General features: G+C 45.3%; 1 protein-coding gene across 2 annotated transcripts in view; it reads left to right on the top strand.

The window, feature by feature from the left end:
• Positions 1-25,055, top strand: part of LOC121279100 (dermatan-sulfate epimerase-like protein) — a 43,793-nt gene that overhangs the window by 5,644 nt on the left and 13,094 nt on the right. The gene's annotated exons all lie outside the window — the stretch shown is intronic.

The raw sequence follows: 25,055 nt of genomic DNA, 5'->3' as shown, positions 1-25,055 counted from the left end.
TGTGATTGTGCTCAAACTGATATATGGAGCTGAATTCAAGTGATCTGTCGCTTTCCACTGCATAGAACATTCATTTGTTATGCTGGTAGTTGTTAAATTGGGGTAGAGGAGGATATGAATGCCAGGTGCAAGTCACATTCTGTTCAAAACATTCTGGCCTTGTTATGTCAGTAACGAGAGACTCTCTGGAGCCAGATTATTCAGAAAGGAATTCACAGGTGTAGCTGGTTTGATTTCACCTCACTGATTTAGATGAACGGTTTCCATCCGACAGTCCGAACACAATTTCTACCGAGTTGTACATATAAAGCTATCTACGATTCAGAAGCTAGTGGGTATATCCAAAATCAACTATTGTAGACGTATCCAAAGCTGAGGATATTTATAGAAATGAAAGAGAAGCTTGCATATATAGCGCCATTTGCTGCAGCGGTTCGAGAAGGCAGCTCACCACCACCTTCTCAAGGGCTCCTAGGGATGGGCAATAAATGCTGGCCCAGCCAGCAACACCCACATCCGCTGAATGAATTTAAAAAAAAATTACCTCAGGACATCCCAATTCCCTTTACAGCCGATGAAGTATGTTTTGACATGTAAGACATTTATGTAATGTGGGAAATAGGCAGTCAATTTGCACGCAGCATGCTCCTGCAAAGAGTAATGAGGTAATGAGGAGGTTGTCTGTTTTAGTGATATTGATTGCAGGATAAACTTTGGTCAGGACTGCCCTGGTCTTCTTTGAGTTGTGCCATGGAATCCTTTGCATCTGGCCTGAGAGGACAGACAGGAACCAAGCGTACCATCGTATCTGAACGATGAACCTCTGACAGTGCAACACTCCCTCAGTAATGCACTGGAGTGTCAGCCCAGATTTTTGCCTTTAACACCCACAGCCCTCTCGCTCAAGAGGTGACAGTTCTACCAACCGCACTGTGGATGACGCCAATGTTGCTCTACAAGAGTTTATTATTCTACCTCCTGGGATAAAACAACAATCAGTTAGGTCAAAAGGCATCGAAACTGCTGTTACGACACAGTTTGTGATAGTCAAAGCAGAGAGAAAGGTCTGAAGGCCATTTTCAATGATAAATTCAGCTGCCCAAGGTCTAAATCCCTTCTTAAACCTCTCTACCTCTCTACCACATTCTCCTCCTTTAAGACATCCCCTAAAACTGCTGATGAATAAGCTTTAGGTCATCATCTGTAATATCTCCTTATGTGGTTCAATGACATATTGTATTTGATAACATCCTGTGAAGAACGCGAGGATATTTTGCTCTTCCATATACAAGTTTTTTTTGCTGTAAGTTGTTCGCTCCAAATCTATGCTAGACTTGAAGGGGTTACATTGATGGCAAAGGCTGTGGCTTTTATGCTAACAATGAACAGGACCCAAATGCTCTGTGGCGCAAGTCGATATTATTTGTACAGCACAGGAACAGGCCATTCAGCCCATGCTGCTATTTGTGTTATGTGCTTCCTCCTCCCAGCCTTCTTCACGTAACCCCAGCAATAAATCCTTCTAATCCTTTCTCTCTTGTGGGTTTAGCTAACTTGCCGCTAAATGCATCTGTGCTATTTGTCTCAACTACTTCTTATTCCAAGTGTGTTCTACATTCCAACAATTCTCCGGCTTAAGAAGTCTCTCCTGAATTCCATATTGGACTTATTAGTCCCTTATCTTACATTGATGGTCCCTAGCTTTGGTGGAAACATCTGCTCTTTGCCCACACACAGGGGGGGCAGGATTTTACCGTCGGCGAGTGGGGGTGGGGCCTGCGTAAAATGATGCGGGATGATGGGCGGAACTCCCGACGTCACCCCGCCCCATTTAAATTTTCAGGAAGGAGGGGGTGCAGCAAAATCAGCCACGCACCCGCCGACCTGTCAGGAGCCTTGGGTGGGGGGGGGGGGGGGGGGGGGTGGGGGGGGGGGGGGGGGGCGGGGAGTGTAAAAAACGTGAAACCTCATCCACAGGCGGGATGAGGTTTCATGTAGGGTTCTAAAAATTTTAATAAAGTTTTGTTGCAAATTATGAACGTGTCCCAACTCATGTGACATTGTCAGATGAGGGGACATGTAAGGGAATTTTCTTTTTCTATTTTTAATATTTCTTCACATAGAGCCGATCTTCCTGAGGCTGCACTTAGCCTCAGGGAGATGTGCGCTCTTTTGTGTGCATGTGTGAAAGAGCACACTCTCGTGTTTAGGAATACCACCCCCCCCACCCGTCCGTCCGTCCGCACAGGGAGCGCATAGCGCTTCCCGCTGGACATCACACTGGACGGGCCTTAATTGGCCCGCCCACCTAAAATAGCACCGCGCCTCCGATCGGGGGTGCCAATTGGAAGCGCACCCGCATGCGCCCGCCCATCAACTTCCCCCTGAAATGAGGGGAAAAATCAGCCCAGGATGTTACAAAGCTCCATAAGTTCCCCATTACGATCCCCTGATTTCAGTGGATTGCAAGAAGGAGATGCTGAAAGAAGCAACGTTATTATCTGTTCTTGGGGAAGATAATGAGGATTCCTCTTGTGTACTTGTGAGAATTGTTCCAGGAATGAGGAATGTCAGTTACGTAAATAGATTGGAGAATGTCAAGACTGTTTTCATTGGAGAAGAGCAGGCCAAAAGGAGGTTTGATGGAAGTTCAAAACCACGAGGGGCCTGGACAGAGTAGATAGGGAGAAGCTGTTCTCACTCGTGAAAGGATTGAGAATGAGAGAGCACGGACTTAAAGTAATCAGCAGAAGAAGCAATGCCGACATGAGGAAATTTTTTTTTTCCTGCAGCAAGTGGTTAGGATCTGGAATGCACTGCCTGAGAGCGTGGTGGAAGCAGGTTCAAACAAGACATTCCCGAAGAAATTGGATCATTATCTGAAAAGGTAGAATGTGCAGGGCTACAGGGAGAAGGCGGGGGAAGTGGCACTAGGTGAATAGTTTATCCGGAGAGCCAGCACAGACACGACAGGCTGTACGGCTTCCTCCTGTGCTGTAACCAATCTGTGATCCTGTGCCCGCTTACAGATATAAGCATTGTCAGGAAATCTGGGCAATCCTTTATATGGTGAGACTGGGGAAGCTGGGGTTGTTCCCACAGAGCAGAGAAAATTAAGGGGAGATTTGACTGAGGCGTTCAAAATCATGAAGCCTTTTGATAGAATAAATAAGAAGAAACTGTTTCCACTGGCAGGAGGCTCAGTAACTAGGGGACACAGATATAAAGTAATTGGCAGAAAAGAACTGGAAACGAGTCGAGAATTCTTTTTCTTACGCAGCAAGTTGTTATGATCTGGAATGCAGTGCCTGGAAGGGTGGTGGAACATAAGAAACAGAGCTGTCGTAAGCCGTTTAAACCTACTTTGTCACTCAAAAAGATCCATCAAGAACAAGGGCTAGGGATAAAATGCACTAATATCACTTCTACTGCTTTACATTTGCTTATTTCACATTCTCCGCTTCAGGACATTACTGGTCATTCTAATTCTTTGACTTTGTTTATTTTAACCCTCCCCCTCTCACTGCCCCTACTTCTGCTGCCTGTGTGCTAGCTTGTGCCAAGTCTCGTTCATCCATCACCCTGTGCTCTCTGACCTATATTAGCTCTGGCTCCGGCAATTTTTAATTTTAAAATTTTCATCCCTGTCTTCAAATCTCTCTCCTGACCTCACCTCCTCCCTCTCTCTGTAACCTCCTCCCACCCTACAACCCTCTGTGATCTCTGCACTCCTCCAATTCTGGCCTCGTGTCCATCTCCTATTTTCATCGCTTCACCATTTGTGGCTGTGCCAACAATTGCTTTGGTCCTGAGCTCTGCAATTTCCTCCCTAAAACACTCTATCGCTCTCTTCTCTTTTAAGATGCTCTTTAAGAACTATCTCTTTGACCAAGTTTTTGATCACCTATCCTAACATTTCCTCATGTGACTCAAGCTCCCTCTTTCTTTAATAATGCTCCTGTGAAGTACGATGAGATCTTTTATTTGTTAAAGGCACTATATAAATGCAAGTTGTTGTTTTAAAAGCTGTTTGCCATTAATATCTTCCATTCTGATGAAAGGCTGTCACCTGACACACTCAAATTTTCCATTCCCTTATAAGAGTGCTGCCTGACTGGCTAAGTTCTTGAAAATTCTTTCATGGGATGTGGGTGTCACAGGAAAGGCCAACATTTGAAGCCCAACCCTATTTGCCCTTGAAACTGGGTGACTTGCTAGGTCATTTCAAAGGGCAGTTAAGAGTCAATCATGTTACCATGGACCTGGAGTCACATGTAGGCCAGATCAGGTAAGGATGGCAGATTTCCTTCCCTAAACGACATTAGTGACCCCACTAAGTCTTGCAACAATCCAATCACTTCATGGTCACTATTATTCAACCTGCTTTTTATCCCAGATTTATTTAACTAATTAAATTTCCCAGTTCCTGTGGTGGGATTTGAATTCATGTCACTGGATCTTTACTCCAGGCATCTGGATTGCTAGCCCAGTAGCATAACCCCTAGAATCAAAGTAGATTAAATTAAGTAAAATTATCAAGATGGTTGGTGAACTTTTACAGGAGCAGAATGGACAGCTGCCTATGACAACGAGAGAAGGAAAGATTTTTATTTGCCTTTTTTAACTAATTTATCAAAATGGCCAAGCGAATTGCTTTCAGTTCTGATAAGGGCTTAGTACATATCTTGAATGCAGTTGGTTAGAAACTGAAAAAAGATTTATTTCTGGAGCTTATAACTTAGTGGTAAAATTGTATTTGCTCGATGAGCTATGGTGCAGGCATTAGATTCTCGACAGTTTGAGAAGAGCTGCCCATTTGGATAGTTTTTCATAATATCCTATAGGTTGGCTATGAAACGGGTATGTATTGAGGATGACTTTCTCTTTTCTCACACTAACCTTTGTCAGAACCTATTAAACTCAATATTCTGTTGTGTTACGATGTCCTTCAACAATAACACATATTTATATAGCACCTTTAGGGATGCCGCAGGTGCTTCACAGGCACATCACACAGCAAATATTTGACACCAAGTCACACAAGGACCTATGAGGGCACATGACCAAAAGCTTGGCCAAAGAGGTAGATTTTAAGGAGTATCTTAAAGGGGGAAACAGACATGTAGAGGTTTGCGGAGGGAATTCCAAGTTTAGGGCCTAGGTAGCTGAAGGCACAGCCAGTGGTGATGGATGGATTAAAATCTGGGTACCCAAGAGGCCAGAGTTGGAGAAGTGAAGACATCTCGGAGGGTTGTGAAATTGGAGGAGATTACAGAGATAGGAAGGGGTGAGGCTACAGAAGAATTTGAAAACAATGGTGAGAGCTTTAAAATTTTAAAATTCTGTAACAAACCCTGTGTGATTTTTTTTGGGTGGCCAGTTGCCATTTCTCCCCCAGTATATAAGTATTTTTTAATTTAATTGAGCTTTTCTTGTAGATATGTCAAATAGTGCCATTTAGTTTAGAATTAACTAGCCTTATAAAACAATACTGGTTTGGAATTCCCAGTCTGTGCTGAGGTGCTGACCCCAGCCAGGAGAGTTGTGGAAGCACTACAAATTTTTTCTTTGAGTTCCTGGCCTTGTTAATGGTCAAAATCCTGGAACTCCCTTCCTAACAGCACTGTGGGTGTACCTGCAGCACATGGACTGCAGCAGTTCAAGAAGGCAGCTCACCACCACCTTCTCAAGGGCAATTAGGGATGGGCAATAAGTGCTGACCCAGCCAGCGAAGCCCACATCCCGTGAATGAATAAAAAATATAGACTATTGATTGTGCTCCCCAGGGTGTCCCCACTGGCACAGGACAGCCCTGCTGCACATATGACCAAGGGATTACTGATAATTCATATGTTTGTGAAATATGCTCCACCACTAGTGACATTCTAGCTTCTCTCTCTCTGTAGCAGGAGAGTGCAAAATTCCAACAACACACATGTAAGTCAGCCCACAGTACAAATCATTGTACACAACATGGGCTATGCAGCCTGTCTGGAATTCTCGGATTGTAAGTCTTAATCATTATTGCTCCGAGAGCCATCTCATTTTTATTTTGCTAACCTTCTTGCTGTCAAGGTCGCTCAGCACCATGTGTCGTGCAGAGGGCTCACATTTTGCCGGCTCCGACTTCATAAAACTGACAGGCAGGGAATGCTTGAACAAGGTAAACTGCGAATTCGCAAAACGTTCGTACGGCAGCAAGTTTGTCTCCTTGATCGATCAAGTTTGGACGAAGGAAACCTACGGTTTTAGAATCAAGCACTCTTTCACTTTAAGAACAATATTCCTACACCCTCACTGTAATGCTTCATTGCAATCCTCCTGATGACCACACTGATAATGTACGGACATCATGAAAGAAGGTTAATAAAAGAACACTAACCAGAAAAGTGAAAAAAAAAACTTTACACTTGCCCAAGATGATGCTACATTGAAAAAAAAAGCACCATTCACCACCTCAGAATGTCCCAAAACCCCTTATAGTCAACAAAGTATTTTTGAAGTGTTGCGAGATCAACAGGAAATGCAAAAGCCAATTTGCACACAGCAAGCTCCCACAAACAGCAATGACCAGATAATCTGTTTACAAAGGCCAATACTGACCAGGGCACAGGGGAGAACAGACGTGCTCTTTGAAATAATACCACAGGATCTTTCCAATATATCTGAGAGGGCAAAAGCAAAATACTGCGGATGCTGGATATCTGAAACAAGAACAGGAAGTGCTGGAAGAATTCAGCAGGCCTGACAGCATCTGTGAAGAGAGAAAAACAAAGTTAACGTTTCGAGTCTGTATGACTCTGAAGCGCTCTGAAGAAGGGTCACGCGGACTCGGAAGGTTAACTTTGTTTTTCTCTCTTCACAGATGCTGCCAGGCCTGCTGATTTTTTCCAGCACTTTCTGTTTTTGTACCTGAGATGGCAGATGGGCCCTTGACTTTATGTCTCACCTGAAAGACAGCAGCTCCGACAGGGCACCTCTCCTTCATGTCTGCGCTGGAGCATCAGCCTTGATTTAACCAAATTACAACCAGTGTAAGCAATTTCAGACACAACGAACTTTGACGGACCGAGTTTTTCCAGGTATTTTTGTTTTTGTTTCAGACAAAGTTCTTCTGGCTTCAGTTACCACATCACGTGCAACAGATGGTTTCGCTAATTTAATCCTTCCTTGTTATCACCAACATACAGCACAAATTTTGGCACGCACTGATTTCACCACAGAGGCTGTTGCAGAAGGCTTGATTAAGTAAACCTTCACTTCACAGTAACACTATAAACACAAGATAACATTAGCTAGCATTTAGAAATGCCCAGATCAAAGAGAGGTAACATAGGACCGTAACTTCTGAGGTCCAGAGTGCCGTGTCTAGCGGGTCCGTCAAAGATGCACTGGGGATTTAAAGACATTGAAGGCCAATTGAATTTTAGGTTTTGTAAATAGGGGCAAAATGTCGAAGAGCAAAGACACACTAGTAAAGCATTGATCTGACCGCGGTAAGAAATTCTCAAACAAAGCCCCTCCCCAAATGCAACTGCAATGGCTTCAGTTCCAACACCTGCACATTACACCCCCACCCCCATGCTCAGTCTCCCACTAAACCCCTAATCAAAGACATAGCAGAGACAGAGAACAGAAAGACCATCTAATCCTGGCCCTAACCTCTCCCCCTTTTTAACTTACTGCACCCCATTCCCTGAGGTCCAACACTAACACTGTTATCAAGCCTGCTGGCAGCCCAGTGAACTGAGCTCTGCTTTGCAGAGAATGCCACGTCTCTGACACTTCCTGTTAACCCCCCCCCAACCCTCCCACCCCTGTACCACAACCCCCACCGGCAAATATCAAGCCGTTGTTTCCGAAATTGTCATCTGTTGTGAATAACTGGTTCATTGTTCGGACATAACTTCTAGTTTTAGGAAATGAAAGTTTAACTATAGAAAACTGGAGTGGGTGGGGGTGGGGGGGTGGTGGGTGGTGGGGGGGTGGGGGGGGTGGGGGTGGGGGGTTGGTGGTGGAAACCTAATTTAGAACTGATAACCACCTGATGTGACTGTAGTGCAAACAAGCTGACAAAGTTATTCCACTGCAGAGGTCAGAGTGGGAGAGATAGAGCTTTAAACATTAGGTGGACAAACGCACGACCTAATTGGAAACAGAAACGCAAAAGGTGGCGGGGGGGGTGGTGGGGGTGGGGGTGGGGGTGGGGTACATAGGGCAGAATATTGCCGCCAGCCTGCGGGGGGGCAGGCCCGATGATGTCGGGCGTGCATCATTTCTACATGGTGCTCGGCGGGCGCGTGCCAGAAGCGGCTGTGCTCCCGCCAAGCTGTCAATGGCCTACTAAGGCCTGTTTAGAACGCTGCCCATCCAACCTTAAGGCTGGGGGGGGTTGGGGGGCTGAGGTGGGGTGGGGGGGGGGTGGGGGGGGTGGTGGTGGAGGGGGGGGGGGCAGGTAAGGGGCCCAAGCGGCCTTCCCGTTTTTCAGGAAACTTCATCCACGGGCAGGGTGAGGCCTACTCAAGGTTTTATAAAATAATCAAATAAACTTCCCAAACACATCCCAGCTCACGTGACACTGCCACATGAGGGGTGGTGGGGGGGGGGGCGGTGTGGGTGGGGGGCATGTTTAAATACATTTTTACTCTATTTATTGGAAACTTTTACAACCCGTTCAATCCCCCTGGGGCAGCTCCGTGCCTCAGGGAGGTCGCTGTGCTCTTCCGTGCCCCGGCGCCCGCCCAGATGGAGCTGAGCGCTACAGGCCGCGTGTTACGCCGGGCCGGCCTTAATGGGCCCGCCTACATAAAATGGCGGCGAGCAGCCGATCGGCTCCCCATCCACCCGCTCCGGCCTAGCCCGCCTGCTCCTCCATAGGAAAAATTCTCCCCGCTACCTGTGTGGGAGAGTCGGGGCCTGCACTCTTCCGCACGCACGCAGCTGCCTCAGGGAGATTAAATGTTTCCTTTTATGTTATTTGTGCATGGGATGTGTGTGTGTGTGTGTGTGTGTCGCCAGCTAGGCCAGCATTTATTGCCCATCCCTCATTGCTCTCAAGAACCGAGTGGCTTCATCGGGCATTTCAGAGTCAACGACATGGGTGAGGGGTCCGGAGTCACGTGTAGGCCAGACCGGGTAAGGACAGCAGATTTCCCTCCCTACAGCATATTAGTGAACCAGGTGAGTTTTTAACGACAATGGACAGTGGTTTCACGGTCACCATCAGACCTATAATTCCAGATTTTGTTTTTAATTGAATTCAAATTCCACCGTCTGCCAGAGTGGGATTTGAACCAGGTCCCCAGAGCATTACAAAAATGAAAACATACCTGGAAATACTCAGCAGGTCTGGCAGCTTCTGTGGAGAGGAGCACAGTTAGCGTTTCGAGTCTGTATGACTCTTCAACAGAACTAAGTAAAAATAGAAGACAGGGTAAATATAAGCTGGTTTAAGGGACACAAGAACAGCTGGATAGAGGGCCAGTGATAGGTGGAGATAACCAAAAGATGTCACAGACAAAAGGACAAAGAGGTGTTGAAGATGGTGATATTATCTAAAGAATGTGCTAAGGGTAGAAAGCAGGACAAGCAAGGTACAGATAGCCCTAGTGGGGGTGGGGTGGGGTGAAGGAATCGAAAAAGGCTAAAAGGTAGAGATAAAACAATGGATGGAAATACATTTAAAAATAATGGAAATAGGTGGGAAAAGAAAAATATATATAATTATTGGGAAAAAAGGGGGGGATCGGAAAGGGGGTGAGGGTGGAGGAAAGAGTTCATGATCTAAAATTGTTGAAGTCAATATTCAGCCCCAGAGCATTACCCTGGTTCTTTGGATTACTATGCTGGTGACATTACCACTACACCATCATCCAGGAAAGAAAAACCAAACCTGAGGTCTGGAAGGTCTGGGCAGACTGAAACTGGTTGTGGCGATATAAAGAGACGCAGAGCCAACCAAGGGGTAGTTGCGGCTTGGAACTGGCCTGTGCCGTTTGCAGCTCACTGAGAGAGAGAAAATAGCCAAAGGAAATGACGATTAGATGGGCCTGCACTGTAAGCAGAGCAAGAAACTAACTTCACCGTTCACCATGTGGAGGGTTAATCTCAGTTTGAATATTGTAAGGTAATAGAAGCTAGTGAAACTAGTGAAAGAATCGACCGTACTCTCGGCAAAGATATTTCCCAGTGAGGAAGAAGGATTCAAGGAAGGGAATAAACCAAGGAAGTTAAGGATAGTATCAAATCGAAAGAAAAAGCATACAATGTGGCAAAGATTAGTGGTAACCCAGAGGATTGGGAAAGTTTTAAAAACCAACACAAGATGACAAAAAAAAATAAAGAGGGAGAAAATAAACTTTGAGGGTAAACTAGCAAGTAATATAAAAACAGACAGTAAGAGCTTCTTTAAATATATAAAAAGGAGAGAGGCAAAAGTGAACATAGGCCCCTTAGAGAATGAGGCTGGGGAAATAATAATGGGGAACCAGGAAATGGCAGAGGAGTTGAATAAATACTATGCACCAGTCTTCTAGGTAGAAGACACTAATAGCATTCCAAAAATACTAAATAATCAAGGGGCAAAAATAGGGGAGTGAATAAATACAATAACTATCACAAGAGCAAAAGTACTAGGGAAATGAATGGGGCTAAAGGCCGAGAAGCCCCTGGGCCTGATGGGTTGCATCCTAGGATATAAAGGAAATAACTGCAGAGATAGTGGATGCACTGGTAGTAATCTGCCAAGAATCCTTAGGTTCTGGAAAAGTCCCAGAGGATTGGAGAACAGCCAATGTAACAGCCTCATTCAAAAAGGGAGGGAGACAAAAAAACAGGTCACTTTAGGCCAGTTAGCTCAACATCTGTCATTGGAAAAATGTCAGAATCTATAATAAAGGATGTAATAGCAGAGCGTTTAGAAATATATAATCTAATCAAACAGAGTCAGCATGGCTTCATGAGAGGGATATCACAGAATCACAGAGTGCAGAAGAGGCCCTTCGGCCCATCGAGTCTGCACCGACACGTGAGAAACACCTGACCTACCTACCTAATCCCATTTACCAGCACTTGGCCCATACCTTGAATGTTATGATGTGCCAAGTGCTCATCCAGGTACTTTTTAAAGGATGTGAGGCAGCCTGCCTCCACCACCCTCCCAGGCAGGGCATTCCAGACCGTCACCACCCTCTAGGTAAAAATATTTTTCCTCACATCCCCCCTAAACCTCCTGCCCCTCACCTTGAACTTGTGTCCCCTTGTGACTAACCCTTCAACTAAGGGGAACAGCTGCTCCCTATCCACCCTGTCCATGACCCTCATAATCTTGTACACCTCGATCAGGTTGCCCCTCAGTCTTCTCTGCTCCAACTAAAACAACCCAAGTCTATCCAACCTCTCTTCATAACTTAAATGTTTCAGCCCAGGCAACATCCTGGTGAATCTCCTCTGCACCCCCTCCAGTGCAATCCCATCCTTCCTATAATGTGGTGACCAGAACTGCACACAGTACTCCAGCTGTGGCCTCACCAAGGTTCTCTATAACTCCAACATGACCCCCCTACTTTTGTAATCTATGCCTCGATTGATAAAGGCAAGTGTCCCATATGCCTTTTTCACCACCCCACTAACATGCCCCTCCGCCTTCAGAGATCAATGGACACACATGCCAAGGAACCTTTGTTCCTCAGAACTCCCTAGTGTCATGCCGTTCATTGAATACTTCCTTGTCAAATGACTCCTTCCAAAGTGTATCACCTCACACTTTTCGGGGTTAAATTCCATCTGCCACTTATCTGCCCATTTGACCATCTCATCTGTATCTTCCTGTAGCCCAAGACAATCAACCTCACTGTTAACCACCCGGCCAATCTTTGTTTCATCTGTAAATTTACTAATCCTTCCCCCTACATCGTCATCTATGTCATTTATATAAATGACAAATAATGGGGGACCCAGCACAGATCCCTGTGGTATGCCACTGGACACTTGCTTCCAGTCCCTGAAGCATCCTTCTGTCATCACCCTCTGTCTCTTACAACTAAGTCCATTTTGAATCCACCTTATCAAATTACCCTGGATCCCATGTGCATTTGCCTTCTTTATAAAGGTTTTGCTGAAATCCATATAAACTACATCAACTGCACTACCCTCACCTACACACCTGGTCACCTCCTCAAAAAATTCAATCAAATTTGTTAGGCATGACCTCCCTCTGACAAAGCCATGCTGACTATCCCTGATCAAACCTTGCCTCTCCAAGTGGAGATAGATTCTCTCCTTCAGAACTTTCTCCAATACTTTCCCTACCACTGACGTGAGACACACTGGCCTGTAGTTCCCTGGCTTATCTCTACAACCCTTCTTAAATAGCGGTACCACATTAGCTGTTCTCCAGTCCTCTGGCACCTCCCCTGTGGCCAGAGAGGAATTAAAAATTTGGGTCAGAGCCCCTGCGATCTCCTCCCTTGCCTCCCTCAGCAGTCTGGGACACAAATCATTCGGACCTGGAGATTTGTCCACTTTTAAGCCTGCCAACACCTCCAATACCGTGTCACTCCATATATCAATTTGCTTAAGAACCTCACAGTCTCTCTCCCAGATTTCTATACCTTCATCCTCATTCTCTTGGGTGAAGACGGATGTGAAGTATTCATTCAACACACTACCGATGTCCTCTAGCTCCACCCACAGATTCCTCCCTTGGTCCCTAATGGGCCCTACTCTTTCCCAAGTTATCCTCTTCCCATTGACATATTTATCACGCCTAACAAATTTATTAGAATCCTTTGAGGAGGTAACAAGCAGGATGGATAAAGGGGAGCCATATATTTGGATTTCCAAAAGGCATTCAATAAGACACCACACATAAGACTAATTAAAAAGATAAGAGTAGTATATTAGCATGGATAGAGGCTTGGCTAACTAATAGAAGGCAGAGAGTTGGGATAAGGGGGGCATTTTCAGGATGGCAATCTGTAACTAGTGGAGTGCCACAGGGACCAGTGCTGGGGCCACAATAATTTACAATATTTATTAATGACTTGGATGAGGGAAGTGAATGTACTATCGCCAAGTTTGTGGATGACACAAAAATAGGTGGGAAGGCAAGTGGTGAGGATCTCACAAGGAGTCTTCAGAGGGATATAGACAATAGATATATTAACCAAGTGAGTGGGCAAAAACATGGCAGATGGAATATAATGTGGGAAAATGTGAGGTTATGCACTTTGGCAGGAAGAATAGAGGAGCTGAATATTTAAATGGAGAAAGACTGCAGAAAGCTGCAGCACAGAGGGATTTGGGGTCCTCAAGCATGAATCCCAAAAAGCTACCATACAGGTTCAGCAGGTAATAGGGAAGGCAATTGGAATGTTGGCCTTTATTTCAAAGGGAATGGAGTATAAAAACAGGGAAGTCTTGCTAAAAATATACAAGGCACTAGATAGACCACACCTAGAATACTGTGAACAATTTTGGTCCCCTTATTAAAGGAAAAATATACTGACATTGGAGGCAGTCCAGAGAAGGTTTCTTAAGTTGATCCTGGGTGTGGAGGGAATTTCTTATGAGGAGAGGTTGAGTAGGTTGGGCCTGTGCTCATTGGAGTTTAGAAGATTGAGGGTCAACCTTATTGAAACATATAAGATTCTTAGGGGGCTTGACAGGGTAGATGCTGCAAGGTTGTTCCCCATTGTGGGAGAGTCTAGGACCAGAGGGCATAATCTCAGAGTAAGGGGTCACCCATTTAAAACAGAGATGAGGAGTATTCTTTTTTCTCTCAGAGGATAGTGAATCTGTGGATTCTTTACCACAGAGGGCTGTAGGGGCTGGTTGGTTAGGTATATTCAAGGCTGAGATAGACAGACTTTTAATCAGTAAGGGAATCAAGGGTTATGGGGAAAAGGCAGGAAAGTGGAGTTGAGGATTACCAGATCAGCCATGATCTCATTGAATGTCAGAGCAGACTCAATGGTCCTACCTCTGCTCCTGCGTCTCATGGTTTTATGGTCCCCACAGAGTCTTGTGTCAAAAAAAGCAACCAGAAAATTAGCTTAGAACTGTTGGGAAGGGAACCAGAACAAGGGGCTGAGGCATCCACAGTCAAGAGGTAGTAAATGAATGTCTTACCTCTGAGAATAGCTGGAACTGAGGAGGATTAAAAATAGTTTCCAGAGGACTGTGGCATACTTATGGACAGTCCCTGTGGAAGTAAATAACTTTGTGATTGATGCCTCTTATAATAGAACTCTTGGGAGATGTAAGAAGTAAGCCTGAGTGCTTAACCTAAGTAGTTATAAACCGTATTGTTAAGTTAATAGCACTTGTTTTGCTTAAGTCTTTTATACACAATTAAGTTTGTGCTTTTGTTTAAAAATGTGAAACCTCGTAGCATAGTTCTGCTGGTTAAGATGAGGTGTTGGGATTTCTCTTTAAATATTAATGGTCTCTAAGCAGGTCGTAACACACGGACCTCCCAGTCTTCCCTCCTTGGCCTCCAGCCTCAAAATCCCCCAACCCTGAATAGCCCATTTCTACCTCCTTTCAGTATTTCCGGCATTTTCTGTTTTTTATAACAGGAGGACCACACCCACCAACTTCCCGTGTGCATGGCCTCATGAGGCTGATTAGTTAGATGAGTAATCCAATGGGCAGCTGCCATATAGATGAATTTAAGCCCACTTGCAACAAATTAATTCCATATCTTGGAATGGGGCTTCTGAATTTTATTTCACTAAACACTGCTTCAGACTCTGGCAGTTGTCAAACGTTAATTCCCAGCACGAATGCAGTATTAAGGTCAACTAGCGGAAAGGCTGGGAGGCGTTGTGGCGCAGTGGAAGTGTTCCATCCTCTGACGTCTGTCATTTCAAGACTTGGCGTTCATAATGTGGCTAAAGCAGGTTGATTATCCGCCTGTAAATCCTTCCATTCTGCTGGATGGCAGGTGGTAAAAGCAGAATTTCCTGGTCAGCCGTACTGCGGAAGGCAATGGCAAACCCCTGCATTACTTAGCCAAGCATCATCTTGGACCAATCCAAAGGAACCCATGGTCACCAACACCATCTTAGGCCATGGTATCTGGAGGAGGAGGAGGGAATTGAAAGGCTGCTGGATAAATTGCTCAAAAAAGAGACACATTCAGTTGAAATATCATAGCTGAATACCTAACATATGAAGAAATGATAAAGGAGGATGGTACATGAAATGTTCCCATTGCAGCAGTCACCATAGCTTCCTTCCAGGTAGGCGTTTCAATGGCTGGCTGTTCGTTACCAATAGGGTCAGGTCAAAGGGCATGACGCAGCTCTGATCATTGTAGATCGAACTCAAGAGGTTTCAGAATGCAACATGGATGCTCATTTGTTGAGTCCTGGGCTCAATACTAATTGTCCTGAACAAACAGGAATGTAGCTTGGCTAAATTAAACATTGGATCGATGATGAAGAAAAAGACAGGATTAAAGATTCATTTTATCAACCCTTTGATCTGAATTGATGTGAACATGATTGCATCACTACCATTCAGTTATACATACAAGTACCTTAATCCAGAAACTGGTGTCAGTATAGAGCCTCAAGGCAGCTGTAAATTCAGGTCAGTGGGGATGCTATATTAGGAAAGGTGTCTGGTCTATGTTTTCTGATCAGCCAATGCTGCACTCCAAGCAGTTGCCATGAAGGAAACTTCTGGGCATAAGAGCAACCCAAGCTATCGGTGTTGATGCAACTGAGGCTACACCTGGGCGGACGTCACATCTGATGTGTTCCTGCCACACAACGCCCGCAGGCAACCTGGCCTCTTGTGTTGGGGCTTGTGCAGTGAGCCTGTGGCCTTTTGGAGTTTCTAAACAACCTTGTTTTGTATCCCTTGTCAGAACAAGCATTGCAATAATTGATTCTTTGAGCATTTGTGTTGGCTGGGAGGAGGAAAGGGCTGACGCAGGCACGCAGTGACACTGGACTCATTGCTGCACTATCCTTCACCTGTACCATTCAGGCACCTGGGATTGACTGAGGGCCAAGCGGTGCATAAGAACATAAGAAACAGGCGCAGGAGTAGGCCATACAGCCCCTCAAGCCTGCTCCACCATTTGGTAATGATAGAAGCATAGAAAATTTACTGCACAGAAAGAGACCATTCAACCCATCATGACTGTGACGGCCATATAAGAGCTGTACAGCCTAATCCCACTTTCCATTTCTTGGTCCATAACCTTGGTCCGTAGCACCTCAAGTGCATATCCAAGCATTTTTTAAAATGTGATGAGGGTTTCTGCCTCTACCATTCTTTTAGTCAGTGAATTCCAGACCCCCACCACTCTCTGAGGGAAAAGATTAATAATAGTCGCTTGGTAGTACAGAACTTGAGTATTGCTGAAAAAAGAGACGTGCTGTCAAAGCTTGACAGAATCGCAAGAGTACCAAATCACAAAGGGAACAACGATTTATACTGCATGTGAAGAGTGTGCTGGTTGGTTCAAGTATATATATATTCCTGTTCCCTTTAGTTTTGGCATTCTTGCAACTCTGTCCTGATGAGTGGAGAACAAAAAACTTCGACAGCATGTCTCTTTTTTTCAGAAAAGAGTACTCCTCAATTTCGCTCCAGTCCTTCTACCAATTATTTTAAATCTAGACCCCCCCTGGTTATTGACCTCTCTGCTAACAGAACCAGGTGTTCATGAAAACCTTAGCAGGCCTGGCAGTACCTGTAGGGAGAGAAACAGAGTTAATGTTTCAAATCCATATGACTCTTTTTCAGAGTTCTGAAGAAGAGTCATACAGATGCGAAACATTCTGTCTCCACAGACACTGCCAGACCTGCTGAGTTTTTCCAGCATTTTCTGTTTTTATTTCAGATTTCCAGCTCTGCAATATTTTGCTTCGACCAGGTGTTCATGGCTGATCTTTTACTTCATCCCCCACTCTCCTACCCTAGCACCATGATTCCGTTAGTGCCCGAAGGTCTACCAATCTCAGTCCTAAACATACTCAATGACTGAACACCAGTCAGGGGGAAATAGCCTCTCAGCACCTACCTCACCAAGCATTAGGAGTCAATGAGAATCAGGGAGTCATCCCTAGCTCCAAGGAAGTTGTTGGGGTTGTTGGATATCAATCATCTCAGTTTTGCTAGGGCTCCTTGATGCCACACTCGGTCAAATGCTGCCTTGTTGTCAAGGGCAGTCACTCTCACCTCACCTCTGGTGTTCAGCTCTTTTGTCCATGTTTGAACCAAGGCTGTAATGAGGTCAGGAGTTAATTGACCCTGGCAGACTCCAAACTGAGCGTCATTAGGCAGGTTATTGCTAATCAAGTGCTGCTTGATAGCACTGTTGGTGACTCCTTCCATCACTTTACTGATGATCGAGAATAGACTGATGGGGTAGTAATTGGCTGGGTTGGATTTGTCCTGCTTTTTGTGTACAGGACTATCTGGGCTATTTTCCACATTGTCAGGTAGATGCCAGTGTTGTAGCTGTAATGGAGCAGCTTGGCTTGGGGCATAGCAAGTTCTGGAGCACAAGTCTTCAGTACTATTGCTGGAATATTGTTAGTGCTCATAACCTTTGCAGTGTCCAGTGCCTTCAGCCATTTCTTGATATCACATAGAGTGAATCGAATTGGCTGAAGACTGGCATCTGTGATGTTGTGGGCCTCTGGAGGAGGCTGAGATGGATCATCCACTCAGTACTTCTGGCTGAAGATTGTAGGAAATGCTTCGACCTTATATTTGCACTGCTATGCTGGGCTGCTCCATCATTGAGGATGGGGATATTTGTGGCACCTCCTTCTCCAATGACTTGTTTAATCGTCCATCACCATTCACGGCTGGATGTGGCAGGACTGCAGAGCTTAGTTGTAGAATCGCAGGCCTCTGCTTATCACTCACTGCTTATGCTGTTTGGCACACAAGTAGTCCTGTGTTGTAGCTTCCCCAGATTGACACTTCATTTTTAGGTGTGCCTGGTGCTGACCTTGCCATTCCCTCCTGCACTCTTCATTGAACCAGGGTTGACCCCCTGGCTTGGTGGTACTGGTAGAGTGGGGGATATGCTGAGCCATGAGGTTACAGATTGTGATTGAGTACAATTCTGCTGATGGCCCACAGTGTCTCATGGTTGACCAAATTTGAGTTGCTAGATCTGTTCAAAATCGACCCCACTCAGCATGCTGGTTGTGCCACACAGATGATGGAGGGTCTCATCAATGTGAAAACGAGACTTTGTCTTCACTAGGACTGTGCAGTGGTCACTCCTACCAATACTGTTATGGACAGATGCATCTGCGGCAGGCGGGTTGGTGAGAATGGAATCAAGCATGTTCTTCCCTCTTGCTGGTTCCCTCACCACCTGCCGCAGACCCAGTCTAGCATCTATGTCCTTTTGGACTCGGCCAACTTGGTCAGCAGTGGTGCTACCAAACCGCTCTTGGTGATGGACATTTTTCTTCTCCACCTACAATACATTCTGCGCCCTTGCCATCCTCAGTGCTTCCTCCAAGTGGCGTTCAACATGGAGGAGCACCGATTCATCAGCTGGGTTAGGGCGGTACGTGGTAATCAGCAGGAGGTTTCCTTGCCCATGTTTGACCTGATGCCATGAGACTTCATGGGGTCCAGAGTCTATGTTGAGGACTCACAGGGCAGCTCCCTCCCAACTATGTACCATTGTGCTACCACCTCTGCTGGGCCTGTCCTGCCAGTGGGACAGGACATACCCAGGGATGGTGATGGTGGAGTCTGGGACATTATCGGTAAGGTATGATTCTGTGAGGATGACTATGTCAGGCTGTTGCTTAATTAGTCTGTGAGATAGCTCTCCCAGATGTTAGTAAGGAGGACTTTGCAGGGTCGACAGGGCTGGGCATTATCATTGCTGATGCTTGGATTGATGCCAGGTGGGCTGTCTGCTTTCATTCTGTATTAACTTGTTTTTAGCGGTTTGATATAACTGAGTGGCTGGTCACACAATTTCAGAGAGCAGTTGTAGGGGTTCCCCTTCCCCCTCAGAGACCCTCCTCACACACAAGTTCGTGACACCAGATTCACAAGTGTATGGCTTGAACAGAGTGACCAGCGAGACAAGTTTCTTCTGATAATTCACAATTGCTTTATTGAATCACCCACAACCCCACAGTATAAAACCCCAAAATATAAAACAACCTGTTCCCAGTACCCAACACAAAGTCACCACGACTCAGGCTTAAACTTATAAAAATGCTAACTCCACACAAAGTCTCCACGACTCGGTTTAAACTTACTAAAACACAAGCAGACCACCACGTCCTGTCCTGAAACCCTAAGATAAAACCCTCAGACCAATATCACCAACATAATGCTGAAACAAATTACATAGGACCAGCAAAAAACACCAGGTTTTCACCCCAAACCTTCACAAACCCTCAGGCCAATATCATTACGATTTGTCTGAAAACAACAACCCCCAACACAGGTGGTCTGCCCACTGTTGACTGTAGGCCTGAGTCAAGGTGACCAAACTCGACCCTTCTTTCAACTGCAGCCCAAAACCTTTAGGCCAGTATCACCATGATATGGCTGAAAACACTTACAATCCCCAACACAGCTGGCCTGTCCGGTGTAGAATGTAGGCCTGAGTTAAGGTGACCAGACCTGACCCTCCTCCCGACTGTAGCTCAGATACTCGGTTCTGGACTTCTTTTATAATAATTTAACTCAGACATGTCAAAATATATTTCCTGTTGTTTCAATGTCCATTTAGTTGATTCCACGCAAAGTCCAGACAAATGTCATCAGCTCCTGCTGGTTGAAACAATACAGGGGCTTTCCATGGAAGATGTATCCAGACAAACATTATCACTTCCCATTGTATGAGCAGTTCTCCTGCTGTTTGCGGTGGTACCGTAACAGCACAATAGTGGTACCTGGCTCCAAAGTTAATGAGGGTTTGAATGACCCTATCCAGTACTATTGTCTGTGATGCAGACCTTACTTGCATAATTCCTTGAGTGTATTGTATTGATGATATGTCCATTGTGCCATTGTATTGGGTAATCAGACTTCTTGATTGCATTAGTTGATGGCAGGTAATGGCATTTCCCTGGTACCATTGTTCCCTGTTAGCAGTCAGTCAATGCCCAAACCCTTTCGATGACTCTGTTTTTTCACTAAATGTCCGAATTAACCCCTTGCTGCCCAGCTCTGTACTGCTGACTGCCGCTTATCTTTTCTGTAATTTATAGTTCCAATCGTAAGGTCAAAACATGTCTGTGGATTTGAAATTATGCACTATAAATTTCCTAGTCAGGGGTGATTCCAATCCTACACAGTTAAGAGTCAGCCACATTTACTATGGGTCTGGAATCACATGTAGGCCAGACTGGGTAAGGATGGTAGATTGAAAATTCAGAGCTCTGAAGAAGAATCATATAGACTCAGCATTAACTCTGTTTCTCTCTTCACAGATGCTGCCAGACCACTGGGTTTTTCCCATCTTATTTGTTTTTATTTCAGATTTCCAGCATCCACAGTATTTTGCTTTCAAGGGTGATAGATTCCCTTCCCTAAAGGGCATGATGGGTTTTTAAACAATGGTCTCCAAACTTTTATTGAATGAAGTTCAGGATTTGAACCCAGGTCCCCAGAGCATTACCTGGGTATCTGGATTACTAGCCCAGTGACAATACTACTATGCTGCCTCCTCCCCCTATTCACATGAGACAGTGTTGCTCTCATTGGGAGCAGGAAATAGTTAGAATTCTACCATGTGACTCCAGCCAGTGGAGACTTTCCCCCTATTCCCATTGACTTCAAAGGCTGAATTTTCGCTTCTGAGTTGGGAGTGCAGAGTCCAGAAAATTCCAGCCTCTGCAAAACTGATTCAGAGAGAAAGTGCCCCGCAACTTCAAACTGTTGGTCCTTGGTGGCATGGGGATGCAGGTTGGTGGTGGTGGGGGCAGGGGGGGCGGGGTGGGGTGGTGAGGGGTAGGGAGGCACATGGGTGTGAACAGGAGTCAGGCCCACTGACTCTCTGGAAATAGTTCAGAGGTGCCGCAAGGACTATTGGGTACTGAGGCTTACTGGTTAAAAGGCGCCCCTTGGTGCTCTGGGAGTTTGACCGAGTTATAATGAAAACAATAAAACAAAAAACAGCCCACTAGCCCTCACCCCCCACCCCCCCCACAATGATCCCTGTGCCCTATCCATGCCAACTCATGCCAGCTCATGTTCCTTACCACCCTCTGTGGCCTCTCATATCCTCCATGCCAGCCTATGCAAACCACCCATCCATATGGCTCTATCCTTATTTTGTAGCCTCGATGAAAACTTAGTGCCAAGTCATGCCAACCCACACCCACCCCACACCCTCGCCCACCACCCTTTGCCCTTACACACTCCATGTCAACCTACCCAGTATCCACCATGGGCAGACCTCAGGAGCTATGGTGAGATGAGATAAAATAAAATTCTAAGGGCAGAACCTTCTGCCTGTCGGGCGGGCCGGCTAGGAGCGGGTGTGGGTGGCCGCGGAGCCGATCGCCTGCGCGCCGCCATTTTACTTGGGCAGGCCAATTGAGGCCCGCCCATTGTGATGTGCGCCAAGGAGCGCTCAGCGCTACCTGTGCGGGCAGGGTGAGGAGGGTAAGTCGGGGCCTGTGCCCTTTTGCGCATGCACGTGAAAGAGTGCAGAAATCTCCCTGAGGCATGGAGCTGCCTCAGGGAGACTAAGTACAAATTGAAAGTTCAAAATAATGAAATATTTAAATTATTTAGACATGTCTCCTCATGTGACAGTGTCACATAAGCTGGGACATGTTTATGAAATGTGTAAAAAAATATTTATTAATTTAATAAAACCTTCATGAAACTTCATCCCGCTTGTGGATGAGGTTTCATGAAAAGTGCTAAGGCCCCTTGGGCTCTTCGCCTGCCCCCCTGCCAACCTTAAGATTGGATGGGCAGTGTTGAGAATTAGTTAAATTGGTTTATTAGTTGCCTTAACAGGCCTTTGATAGTTCGACGGGCATGCAGCCGTCTCCAGCGTGCGCCCGCCGAACGGAAGGTCTGAATGACACGCGGTGATGTTGAGACATACGCCCGACATCACTGCACGTCATTTTATGCGTCAGTGTGTGGGACCCACCCCCGCACACTGAAGGGAAAGTTCTGCCCAAGTGTCTATTGCAAACTTCACTATGCTAAAAAATATTCTCTTTGATAACGTTTAAATCCCTTTACGTTCTTAACCCCTACTAAAAACAAACATTTCCTGCAAGCACTTAATCCCTAGTGAACACAAACATTTGTATTCATAGCCGCATATCAAAGATAGCTAATCGCTTTATAACCACTTGGAGCTGTCAGTCAAGTACTGAATTTACAGAGCCCCAGCTGTGATAATGAGAGGTTGTGGAAGCAGTCGAACAGCCCTATTTCCATCAGGATGACCCTCAGGCTTATGTCAACATGCAGGGAAATTTTATTTTCAACTGCAGCATGGATTTTTTTTTCAAAAATTTAAAGGGCCTGGGGATTAAATTACAGCTTGACAGTTCCACTAAGTTTATCCATTTTTTACAGACAGCCACATCTACTCTTAACAATCCTAAAGGTCACCTGTCCTCTCCAAAAGTTCACCTGACTTCTCCCAAAGGGGTATCTTACCCCCGCAAAATGGCACCTTAACTCTCCACATATCTCTCGCAGCTGTTGACCTTTTCCACAAATGTCTCAAGCCTACAGTTTGAGTTTTGGAAGTCCTGGGACTGAAAATTGGATACTCTTGAAGGCAGCTGAAGTTTTCAATGCACAGTTGCCTCTATGAACCATAGATGTGCAAACTACAACCCGCACCTATTCCACCCTGCCCCCACCACCAGTGAAAATGGTGGGTCTTAGGTTTGGGGCAGGACTAATGGAATTGGGGCACAGAGGCTGTATTGGTTAAGGTGCAGAGCCCTTCCGTCTTTACAAGAATCCATGCCCTAGTTGCTTGGGCTCCTTGATGTCACATTCGGTCAAGGGCAGTCACTCTCACTTTGCTCTCCAGTTCAGCACTTTTGTCCATGTTTGAACCAATGCTGTAATGTGGTCGGGAGCTGAGTGGCCCCGGCAGAACCCAAACTGAGTGTCAGTGAGCTGATTATTGCTGAGTAAGTGCCGCTTCATAGCACCATTGCCCCCACCTTCCATTACTTTACTGATGACCCAGAGTAGACTGATAGGGCGGTATTTCACTACATTTTGTGCATAGGACATACCTGAGCAATTTTCCACTTTGTCAGGTAGGTACCAGTGTTGTAGCTGTAGTGGAACAGCTTGGCTCAGGGCACGGTTACTTCTGGGACACAAGTCTGCAGTGTCACTGTTGTTCTCCAATACCTTTGCAATAAAGGCCAACACACCATTTGCCTTCCTAAATGCTTGCTGTGCCTGCATGTTAATTTTCTACATTCCTTATACACACACATCCACGTCTCTTTGAATATCAACATTTACACGTTTCACTCCTTTTAAAAAATAATCTGCTTTTTCATTCTAACAACCAAAGTGAATAACTTCACACTTCCCCACATTATACTCAATCTGCCATCTTGTTGCTCACTCACCTTAACCTGTCTATATCGCTTTGCAATCTCTCCAGAGCTCCCTGGATGACAAAGGAGACAGAAATTAAGTTAAAGAAGAAAAAAGTGTGCTTACGACAGGTGTCAGGTGGCAAATACAATTGAGAACCAAGCTGAACACAAGGTTCAGAAGGGATGTGAGAAAGGAAATACGAGAAGCAAAGAGGGATTATGAATAAAGACTGGCAGCTAACATAAAAGGAAATCCCAAAGAATTCTAAAAGTGCATCAACAGTATAAGTGTGGTAAAAGGAGGAGTAGGGCTGATTAGCTGCCAAAATGGGGATTTACACATAGAGATAAGAGGCATGGCTGAGGTGTTAAATGAATACTTTGCACCTGTCTTTACCTATGAGGTAGATGCTGCCCAGGCCATGGTGACAGGGGAGGAAACTCAGTCACTAGAATGGTTTAAAATTGATAAGGAGGTGGTATTGGATAAGCTGTCGGTACTTAAAATTGATAAGGCACTGGGACCGAATGAGATGCATTCAAGAATATTGAAGTGAGAGTGGAAATTGCAAATATACTGGCAATAATCTTTCAATGATCCCTGGATTTGGGAGAGGTGCTGGAGGACTGGAGAATTGCAAACATTAGGCCCTTGTTCAAAAAAGGTTATGAAGATCTGTCCTGCAATTACAGGCCAGTCAGTTTAACTTCGGCGGTGGGGAAATTTCTAGAAATAATTATTCAGGATAGAATTAATAGTCAAATGGAAAAACATGGATTGAATCGGAAGAGTCAGCATGGATTTGTTAAAGGAAAATTGTGTCTAACTAACTTGCTGGAGCTTTTTGAAGAGGTAACAGAGATGATTGATCAGGGCAAGGCTGTTGATGTGTATATGGACTTCCAAAAGGCGTTCAATACAGTGCCACACAACAGACTTGTGACGAAAGTTATAGGTTACGGAATAAAAGGAACAGTAGCAAAGTGGATACAAAATTGGCTGAGGGATAGGAAACAGAGAGTAATGGTTAGTCGGTATTTATCGGGCTGGAAGAAGGTTTGTAGTTTCATGGCTTTTGGAAGGGAATTGGATAAGCACCTCACGAGAAAAGGTTTGCTGGGCTACAGTGAGTGGGAGTAGCTGAGTTGAGATCACAGAGAACTGGCACAAATGGCCTCTTTCTGTACCATTTTATGATTCAATGACTCAGAGAGTCCATTCCAGAGCACAATAACTCACTAAGTAAAAAAGAAAAAAGTCTCCTCACATTCCCTTTGGCTTCTTTGGCCAATTATTGTAAATCTGGCAGTAGAAATGGTCCCCCCTCCGCCCCCCATCTACTCAATAACAATCTCTCATTATTTGCAACATCTCCATAAAACTGCTACTTTATAACTGGGGAAAGGATGTGTGTATTGAAGTGTCAGTAACATGCTCTGGCCTTCAGTACAGCCTGAGGAAAGCTATAGCTGATGAGCTTACAATCGCCTGAA

This window comes from Carcharodon carcharias, chromosome 6, assembly GCF_017639515.1.
Source record: "Carcharodon carcharias isolate sCarCar2 chromosome 6, sCarCar2.pri, whole genome shotgun sequence".
NCBI lineage: Eukaryota > Metazoa > Chordata > Chondrichthyes > Lamniformes > Lamnidae > Carcharodon > Carcharodon carcharias.
The sequence above is the reverse complement of the archived record's forward strand: the minus strand, read 5'-3'. Positions and strand labels throughout refer to the sequence as shown.